Genomic DNA, 10,604 nt, shown 5'->3' with positions numbered 1-10,604 from the left:
TAGTTCGACAGAGCTTTCTTTTTCTTTCCTTATTAATTCCAGAATTTCTATGTTGATTTTCTTGCAATAATATTCGAAATCGCCAGGCTATCATAATGCTAGATCATGTAATTGCGATCTTGCGATGAGCGTACTACTCAAAGTGCATCATTTTCAGAATATGCCTCCTAGCCGCTTTTAACCTGGATTTAAAGTGATATATCTTGAACTTCCATAAAGAGAAAATGGTTTCTTCACGCAAATATCCAAAACTTCGCTCCCATAAACCGTCCCAAAGCTTCGCGCAGAAATGTAGGACAAGTCCTGTCTTTTACAGGCTGTACAAAATGTTACACTGCCGTCAAAATAGGTGGCCTACTTGGTGCTGCTAGCGAAATTAGAATATTTCGATTAGTCACTTCTCTACGATAAGCAGTTTTCTGCGATATGTCTTCGCGCTTCGTCAGATCTCTTTGAAGCGACCAGCATTTCTCTATAGGCAGTAATGAGTACCAAACTTACAGTTTGGGCAAAATGACTAATTTGCAACCTCATTCTTTAGGTTATACTGGTACTGGTACCAGTACTGGTACTGCACTTCGTAATATACTGGTAGCCAAATATGAATTACACATTCAAACGCAAAGTACGTATTTATTTGCTTGCTACTTGGCAGCGACGTGAAAGGTTTATACTATTTATTGGCCACCAGGCACGCTTCAACACAACACAAATTGTATAGAGAATTTTATGTTCCACAGGTTTACAAAAAGTATTTTTATTAAGCAAGAATCACCTCTCCGATTCGGCACATACACGTAGATGCGGATCTCTAAAGAACGGCTGACCTTCCACTTGTTGTCAGGCAGCTGTGCTCTCAGCTTGTGCCGTGCCAGTGCTATTGACTCCACTCGTATCTTGCAGTCTCGAGAAGGTAAGCTCCTGGATTTCAGACATAGACAGGGTAAGATCATGGTCTCGCTCGAGTGTCTGCTGCACTTCGACGCCCATTAAGGAGTCCATTCCCAATTCCTGTAAATTCATGTTAAGGTTCACAGTCGACGGTTCCTTCACTCCTGCGAAGAAACAGTGCCGTGAAATATAATGCAATTTTACAGTCACATTTATGCAATTGTTCTGAATTATAACTTCAATATTAAGTGAGTAGCAAATAAATAAATGCTGTTATAAGTAAATACGAGAAATATTGTACGGGCAGTAAATTCTGTACCATTCATTCAAAATCTTCTCTGATTTTATTACCTCAAAGCCAAGAAGGCATTACAAAAAACAAAAGAAGGCTCAGTGCTTCTGTTGCTGCATTCCTTCAATAATGAGGACGGTTATGAGGGTTCCCTCCATTATTGGAAATGTGGTTCAGCGCAGGAAGACAGCATATGACGAAATGGAGGCCTGAAAATTTAAGTCTTTATGGTCAGACAATTTGCTTAATTACAGCAGCCACCCATTTAAGGTAAAAAAAGGCACGAAATCACACAAGAATAGAGGAACGCAACTGATATCCTATTATCGCGTGATGCTGATCAGATATCAGTTGCTTTGGCATTACCGTGTGCGATATATTTCATTATTGACTTTGCTAATATGAGCAGCTTCCACGCACAATCAAGTGGTCTTTGAACAAAAACGCAAATTGATAGAGCTTTGCTTTGTCAATTTCATTATTTCGTGTGCTGTGTTTCTATGCGACAAACGAAGTCCTCCTTTCATTTCTCACGTTTTTACGTTTCGATGATTCACAACAGTAAAGGTCTAAAGACGTCATGTTCATTAGTTGGTAGTGACACAGAAATGATAATGATTAACAAAAACAAATAATTATAAAATGAGCCATGCTTCAGTGCATTTGAATGTCTGCCCTATGGCTCTCGACTCATAAATTTGCTGACATCATGTATCTATAAGAACTATTGCATTACCACGTGATATGCTTGTTACGTCTCTGGAACTGTACAAATGCTTTAAGAATTTACAGGAGCACTTCTGTCTCGTAAGATACAGGTTATCTCGAACAAAACGCTTAAAAACACGGAAAACTAACTTATGCCCATCTCACCAATCAGTAATGGCCGCTTACCGAATATATGTGCGATGGTCTCCAGTATAGTTCGGTTCTTTGCTCTTTCTTCGTACGTGGAGGAGCGGTGAGCCTTCACGACGCTCTATACCACGGGATTATCCTGGCAGAGGAACTGGTTAAGCACATTCATGCGCGAACTGATTCTCTGCGACGTGCAGCCAGCAAGTTCCACATCGCCACCTGCTGTCTGGTGCAGCACACCTGCGTCCCCGATGGGGCCCCACTGGATCGCCAGCCCTTCAAGAACAATGCGAGCAGATATCTAGCGGTTTCATCTAAACGTCTGTGTTGCAGAAGCAATTTTCTCCTTATAAGGAATACGTAAAACACAAGGTACCTTTCTTTTTACGGCAGCAGATTGTAAACTCCCTTCATTGAGATATAAACGGCATGCACAAAATGTTACCAAAGGCACGTAAAGTGCCAGAAAAAAAGAGGTGGACAGTTCAGAAGAAAGAGGAAAAACATCTAGTGCTGTTTACGAGCACCAATCTCTGCCACTGAACCTGATTTGCTCCAATTTCTAATATCTCATTTCTGCGGTATAGAATCTAAGAAACTGTAATCACCACCTGATCATGGCCAATCCCCCTTGTGGTTATGTGCCCATTTTATGAGGGCAACAACAACAATGATTGGACTATCACACTACAATAAAGGTGAACGCAAAGATGGGCATATAGGGTGTGGAAAGAGAGATACTCAAGTCAGTGCGAATAGGTTAGAGATATGGCACCAAGGACAAACACCAAACACTACTCCAACGCGATAAGCTTCGGCTTTGAGGCAACACTTCTATTCTTCTGGTAGCGTGTTGTCGACGCGCACGGCATTGAAATTGAGCCGCGTAAGATCAATTTCATAGTCAGCGTTGAGAATATCTCGCTGTGGGAGCTGGGTCGGAAGGGGGCTGAGAAAATTCACTGCTTTGGTAAAGACAGAACCACTCCACGAGCGGTACAGCTGATATTTCGCTCCAGGAATTAGAATGTTTCTGGTGTTAAGGTATCATAGTGGGATTTCTCAAAACAAATGCGAATCGCGTGAATTCTTCATTCCCATCGCCCATGTAGGAGAAAATCCTAACTGTCTGAATCTTTTCTCGCTGACTTCCTGATAGCCTATATGGGCGCCAAGCACACGTAGCCTCATTACAGTGCCGATGTACCCGGATATAAAGGCACAACGCAATAAGGGGAAAACGACACCGTATTTTTTTTATTTGATAGGCGCAATCAGATTTCTGCTACTACAATTATGGAATGGTAAGTAGTGATACAATGCGAAGGATGGTGTAGACGAAGCGGAGACAAGGAGCACTTAGACGATACAAGTTATACAATAGAAAGATTCTGTCACGAAACATTTAACACACAATTAATAGCTGATATCATAGCCAATTCTGCAAGTTCCACAAATTTCTCGAGTGCCGGCTGCATGACGACTGAGCTATCGAGTTAATTCCATTTGTGCACTGCTTCCGGAAAAACAATAAAAGTAAAGAGTGTCGTTAGCACAATAAATTTACTGAAGCGTAAGACGGTGCTCGTGACGGGTGATTCTGGAATTTCATGTGTTGGCGAAACCTTCGGTTTATTCTTATACGAATGGTGTAGCAGTAAGTACAGGAATTTTAAGTTATGTAGTTTAGATAGGATACGTGAAGGAAAAAGCGCTGCGGGAGATGCAAAAGTTCAGTGGGTTAATCTGTGCGTCTGTATCGATTATATATAAATCACGCGGCTCTTCGCCGCACACGTTCGAGTGTCGACATACCTATAGCTGTTTAAGGAGTCATAAATTATTAAAATATTCCAACATTGGATGTATAAGCGAAACGTGTGGTAGAAGTTTTACTTTAGGGGGCGAAGTATTCATGGAAAGTTTTGAGAAAGAACTGCTCATACACAGCTTTTTGTGCTACGCGTACTGTACGAGAGTTGTCCAGTTCAGATCCGATGTGATGAGGATGCCCACATATCGATATTGTGACAGCATGTACTGCACGTTTACCAGAGCCACAAAGAGCATAAATTGATTTTTTTTTTCTGACTGACATAGAACAATCTTTTCTCTGTTAATGACCATTCATGTCCCTATCGTGACACCAATGAAAAACGTTTAGAAGGCGCTGTTTAGATTATTCTGTTTGGGCTGATTTTTTACTTAAAAATAGAGACTGCAATCAATCGCAAAGAGTCTGAGTTGTACATCACATTGGTTAGTTATGATTTTAATATGTAAACAAATAAAAATGGCACCAACACAGATCCTTGAGGCACACCAGATATGGTAGGAATGATGTCGGGTGTGTTATCACTGAATTGTACAAGTTGGCGACTGTCTGTTAAATAACGGCTGATCAATTGAGTAAAGGGACCACAACCAATTAGGTGCTTCAGCTTGTATATCCAGTTTACGGTATGATATCCTGTCGAGCGCCTTGGAAACGCCCAGTCAAGTTATGTCAAATGGCAACTGATTGGTAATACCTTGGGCAAGATATTGCACGAATTCAACAAGTTATGTTACTGTGGATAGTCCACTTCTGAAAGCAAGCTGACGAGGGTGAATTACTTTATTGGCCTCTACGTACTCTGTTATAAATTTTGGTAATGTGTTCCAAAAATTTGCCACTTGTATATGTTAGAGAGATGGGTCCTAGTTATTCGGGGACTTTTTATCTCCTAATTTGTGTGCAGAGAATACTTTGGCAACTTTCCATTCTGATGGAAGGTGACAATAGAGAATTGATATCTGGAAAAGGCGACAGAGATATCTACTGCAAGGCTCGCTACAAAACTATTAGAAATATCGTCGGGACAGCAACTTTTTTCTTTTGTTAAGATCAAGGAGTGAAGACAATACCCTGGACTCTGAAGTTGAGATGGTACCAACCAGTTTCTCGTGGTCATATTGTTGTGGCTCAAGCTGGCTGACAGGGCGTTATCAACAGTGAAGATAGAGTGAAACTATAGATCGAACAAGTCTGCAATACGCTTACCCTCTAGAGATGATATCAGAAGATTTGGCCTTTTACTTTCTGTTCAACACATAAAAAAATTAACTCCGTGCTGTTTTAATAAACCTGCGTATTGTAGCGTTTCAATAGTGTTCCTTAGTACTTCGTTTTGAATTTTTAAGTTTCTAATTTAAAAACTTTAAGCTGGAGCGATCGTCAGTGATTCTGCGCAATTTTTTCCACGGCCTTAGCCATTTGATCTTCCCCTTAATGTGAAATATTGTAGGAACGAAACTATAAGAAGGAAACTTTCGATGTAGTTAGCAAAATTTTTCAAATATCGCCAGACGCTTTCAATGCTTTACTGGTAATGAAAGCACAACAATGAAATGGTCTTGGATTCGGGAAATAGTTAAGTGACGATAGCAAATTTTTTAGCCCTAATAAATGCAAAGAGAACGTTTTTCGGTAGAACATGGACGATGAAAGTTAGCTATAGGATATTTATAAAGAATAATTAATGGTCTAATTTTTCCTCAAAAAGTTTCTATTGATAGACAACGGCTTTTAAAGAGGTCGCCAACAAAGACAATGTCTAAACTTGAACTCTTTTATGTGTGAGCCCTAGCCTGCTTATTAACGATCTGCGTAAGACTGATGAACATAAACAAGAATTCGATCATCACATTAATTGTTATAGTTCTGGGGTTAAGAGATCTCGTTTTAACACCAGGCATATTAAAGTCTCCAGCAATTATAACCTTACCGTTAGAGTTATGCCTAAGCAAGTATCCGAACAAGTTTACTAGCTACGAGACATCGTCATTTGGAGGCATTTAAATAGCACCGACAAACACAAAGACATCGGTAAATAGATTTTGCAGCATACAGCCTCAACACCTCTCAATTCTGCTATCACAGAGTATGCTTTTTCTTGTTTGAGAAGATTTCGCACGCCTCCACCCCACATTGTCCATCCCTATGGGGCATTTTTACAGTCAGAAATACTAGACTTCCACCATGTCTCTGTGACCGTCACATTATCACTTTCAATAGCCAGTAAGGTAGCCTGAAGTTCATTTATTTATGCACTACACTGCTGGCATTGAAGTTGAGAAAGGTTATTGATTTTGCTTCTAGTTGTTCAAGGCCTTTGTCATGGCGTTTAGTTTGTTTTGTCGGTTTTGACTATATCGTTTATGTCGTTATCCCAGAGAAACGCTTGTCCGTTTATCGCACTTTATCGTAGGTTAGGAATACTTTTTCGTTTCGGTCGCGATTTACCATTGTTTTGTTCCCAGATGTTTTCTTGCCAGCGCGAACAGTATATCAAAAATCTTCACTGATAAAAAACAAACGATTTCAGATATTAAATATGTATTCGCTTTGTCTGGTGAATGTGCATCGAGTCGTATTTCTGCATTACTGCTCATCGTCATCTCCCTAAGTACGCAACAAATGCGCTCTAAACCAGACAAATTACTTGCCTGGTAATTACGGGCGGAATGTGCAATCACTGTTCTCACTAATTGTGTAAAATTATCACCGCTGCTCTCTATTGTGTTTAAATAAGTAAAATTCATCCCGGCTCGTACGTAACCTTTCAAGTTTTCCGCTTCAAAATCTGAAAAAACATTTAGGGTGCGTTATTTTGCTTTCGCAGCTCCCTCTCGAGGTCACTGGCTTCCGAGTTTCGGCACAGTGAAGTGAACCTACATCCGTGAACAATTCTGAAGAAGTTCCAGATGTTTCAGAGGCGTGTATGGGTTTCTTGTTTACTGGACAAATAGTCCGCCTATTTTTTTAATGTTAGCCGAATCGCCATCTTCGCAATGTCAGGCGTCTTTATGCCTCACTGCAGTTACGTACTGCGATGTGGCGCTAACCTTAGGGTAAGTCTGGTAAGTCTGCTTGCGCAACGCTTGAGTCCGGGCGCGTGGCACGTGCGTTCTGGTGATCGTCCGCCCCCACTCACATGTCACGCATCGGCCAGATTCTTACTTCACACCCCAGTATTGCAGCTCTCGCTTCATCCGTGGCGCCGCGCTTTTTCAAATTCCAATCGTCTGAATCGGCAGCTTTGCTCGCCGTTTGCAGAAGCGGCTGCGGCGCTTACTACGATTATAACTTGAGCATCGGGACTGGTATACTTGAGGCGTGATTCGACGTCTATCCGTCGCCTATTGTTAAACTATAAGAGGAGAATAAAAAGCTGCAAGTTACGTTCCTTCATTTTGCCCGCAAAAGCATCTGGCTCACGCAATTCTTTCTTTGCGTCTTTATGAACCAAATAGTCCTACCTAAACACCAAAGAATCCTCTCAGCGCAGCAGCCGCAAAACAGATGCCAAGTCGATAACTTATTAGGCAGCATAAGTGCTTTGGCATCAGCAGCAACACCAAGCATCCGAGAATGGAGTAAACTTCTCGCTTCTTGAATTAGCCGTATATGTGAAACTACCGCGCTCAGAGAAAAATCTCTCACGGATGACATCTTACAATATAACAAAAGTGGAGCTCTGATTTTACAGTTATTGTTACCTAACAAAAGGAATATCTGACGCAAAAGGTTGAGGAAGAAAGAGACGTGTGACAGGACAGAGCGCGAACAGAGATTTGAGGATTTCGCCGATACGTATTAGATGACCCCACGAAGGATTAACATGCCCAAAAACGTGTCGAACCTGCAATGGCGCTATCTTTCTTTTGATGCAGAACTTGCCGTTCTTTGCTTAGAAGACGGTGCTGGAAATGAGTCTGACGCAGAAGACCACCGATCCAGTAATTACATGTGTTACACATATTTCCTGCACATTCTGCCAAACAAGGTACGTAACGTTATGCCTCAAAAGAAAGGTAGTGCCACTGGAGGTTCCGCACTTATTCGGGCGTGTTAATCCTTTGAGAATTAATTTATGACAGATCTGCAAAATCCTCAAATCTCAGTTAGCGCTATGTCCTGTCGTCACGTCTCTTTCTTCCTCAATCTTCTGCTCAAATTTATTACTGTTGCCATAATGAACCAACTTGCCCAGAAGTAAGTACTTATTGTTACCTTGTAGTTTCGAAACTTGGCTCGTGATGGTTGGTGGTCTACGCGTTAGTTACGTCTTAACTCGGGAATGTCGTGTTTCTCTCTGTTTTGCATACCAAATATCCGCGTCTCAATATTCGAAATAAAGCGAAGAGGTGAGCTCCCGGTGGATTGTACTTAATTCGTTTTCAAGCGAGCCTGCACTTCTCGCATACAGAGCTAAAGGTCAAATCAGGCTTGGAAATGACCTTGAACTGGTGGCACTCCTCCGTCACAGCTGTGCGCTTCGCAGTCACATCCACCACTGCAGCCATCGTCGCATCGCCCGCTCACCCTTGCCAGATGTGGCACATGAGGCACCACGTAACTAGCCGCCACCAAGCTATGCGCTGCTTAGTTGCTTCAACCGCAAGTCCAACAGCACGCTCTCGTCATTTGTGTATCGTGGCTTACAAACTGATTCGCTCTTGCTCGATAAAAGGGCAGCGCTAGCCGTCTAGGCAACCCGAAACAGACAGGGAAGAGACATAGATGATGCTGGGCCTATGAAACCAAAAGGCCCGCAGAGATTGCAAAGGAAGGAGAGGCGCTCTTGCAACCACTTGTACCTGTTGTGAATGTCGCCGCTGCACTTACAAATTCGGAGGATAGACGATGGTTAACCGAGCTTTCGCTCCGTATAGCCTTGTGAAGGTTAATTGAGCCTGAGCAGTTTTTTAATGCATTGCCATCTGGAGATGCATTTGCCGTATATTATCTAAGATCACATTACTGATGTCTTATGCCCGGCCGGGTGACAGGACATAAAACCGAGGTAGTGAACTGTTTGTGCAGTTTTCCTGTATACCAAAATGTTGACGGCGCCGTCATCTCTGTGAAACATACATTCACAAACATTATGCCGTCTTTCTCATGTTCAAGGACGAACTGTAGATGTGTAATTCTGGACGTTTGTACTGTATATGACCGTTACGAGGTCTTGCGTCTTCAAAGGGCAGAAACTATCGTCCATGTACCCGCAAAGGTTTGATGCCGGATTGAAGGTAGTTAGTACAAGGCGTTCCAAAGCTTCCACGTGCTGATTGCCCCCAGTAGTGCATTGGCGAAATCTGTAGGTTCTCACGACAGGTTAATGACCACTAACGTGAGGTAATGAATAATAAACAAATGACGAACACCATTGCCGAGCATGACAAAAACATACAAGACTCACTGGTAGAATGCTACACTTCTTGCCAAAGGAAAGAAAGTGTGAGCTCGCAGCTCGTGCAATCGCTAACCATTACAAGGATGCCAGCTACCATGAAACGCATGTTCGTGGTAGCTAGTATGCCACTATGCTTGTCATGTATGCACACTGATTGTATAATGTGTTGCATATAAAAGTGGTGACAATTTTGTTGTCCATTTCCGTGAACAGAAAACCAGCTTGCGGTTCAGGAACTCCTCGAACTTCTTCACACTGTCACTTACTGTGATTCCCTTCATGCAATACCTTACAAGGCGAATATTTGTCTAATAATGAATAACGTTCCGGCATAATAACAGAGCAAACCAAGTTCATTTCTAACCAATCGTACTCAGTAATGTCACAATAAACAACGTAAAATGCACTGAGCCGTTTTGTAACGGAAGAAGCAATAGTGAGACTCTAGAGACCAGCAACTAACCCGGTAAACCATCAGCGACACGACGTTCACACTTGCGCTCCATAACGGAGTTGGCGTAGCCATAGTTGGTCTGCCCGGCGTTGCCTCGACCACATGAAACCGATGAGAAGACGAAGAAATAGTCCAACTTGGGGCAAAGCTTACGAGACAGTTCGTCGAGTAGCTTGGTTCCTTTCACCTTTGGTTTGCAAACATGGTCTAAAGATTCCGATGTCTGGTTTTCAAGCAGGCCGTCACTGAACACCTGAAAAAAGATATAGTGTGGACAGGGTTGGGAAGTGTCCCAGGAAGATTAATTTATCTAAGATTATGTTTTACATAGGCTAAATATTGACTAACTTGTGACTGAAACTAGGAAGTACTGCAGCTGCATGGAGTTGAAAATTTCGTTGAAAATTAAATTTTATGTTTCTGTCATTATGTTGCTACTATTCGAAACTTCGCTCCAAAGAGATAAAGTAACAAATACACCTGAAAAGCAGAAACAATGAGCTCCAATCAGGTCTTTGCATATAATTATTAGGAATTTGCCGCATTGAAATGTTCCTTACAGGTAATCAGTGTACAGAACTAATAAATTCGCACCGGCAAATTCGCCATCTGTAAACGAATACATACGGCACTTGCGCAGTATATAATGGACTATAAACTTTTTTAGCTTTATAAAAACAGAACGAAAAGCTAAACCAAGCCTTGTCCCACTTGCAGACTTATTTAGATCCACGCTGAAACTGAAAAAATGAGGGAAGAGAGGTTTGCCAACTGGTATCGGAACGCGAAAATATTTTTGATTTGCTGCTAGAAGGTTCTATGGCGTGCGCAGGTCTTGTTCCAGTCTTGTTCATTTAAAATAAAGCTA

At 41.9% G+C, this 10,604-nt stretch overlaps 1 pseudogene; it reads right to left on the bottom strand.

Annotated features, from left to right (window-relative positions):
- Positions 1-840: 840 nt before the first annotated feature.
- LOC146189247 (fatty acid synthase-like) overlaps positions 841-10,604 on the bottom strand; it is a 32,045-nt pseudogene continuing 22,281 nt past the window's right edge.

This window comes from Amblyomma maculatum, chromosome 5, assembly GCF_055883805.1.
Source record: "Amblyomma maculatum isolate TAMU_Amacu chromosome 5, ASM5588380v1, whole genome shotgun sequence".
Classification (NCBI taxonomy): domain Eukaryota; kingdom Metazoa; phylum Arthropoda; class Arachnida; order Ixodida; family Ixodidae; genus Amblyomma; species Amblyomma maculatum.
The sequence above is the reverse complement of the archived record's forward strand: the minus strand, read 5'-3'. Positions and strand labels throughout refer to the sequence as shown.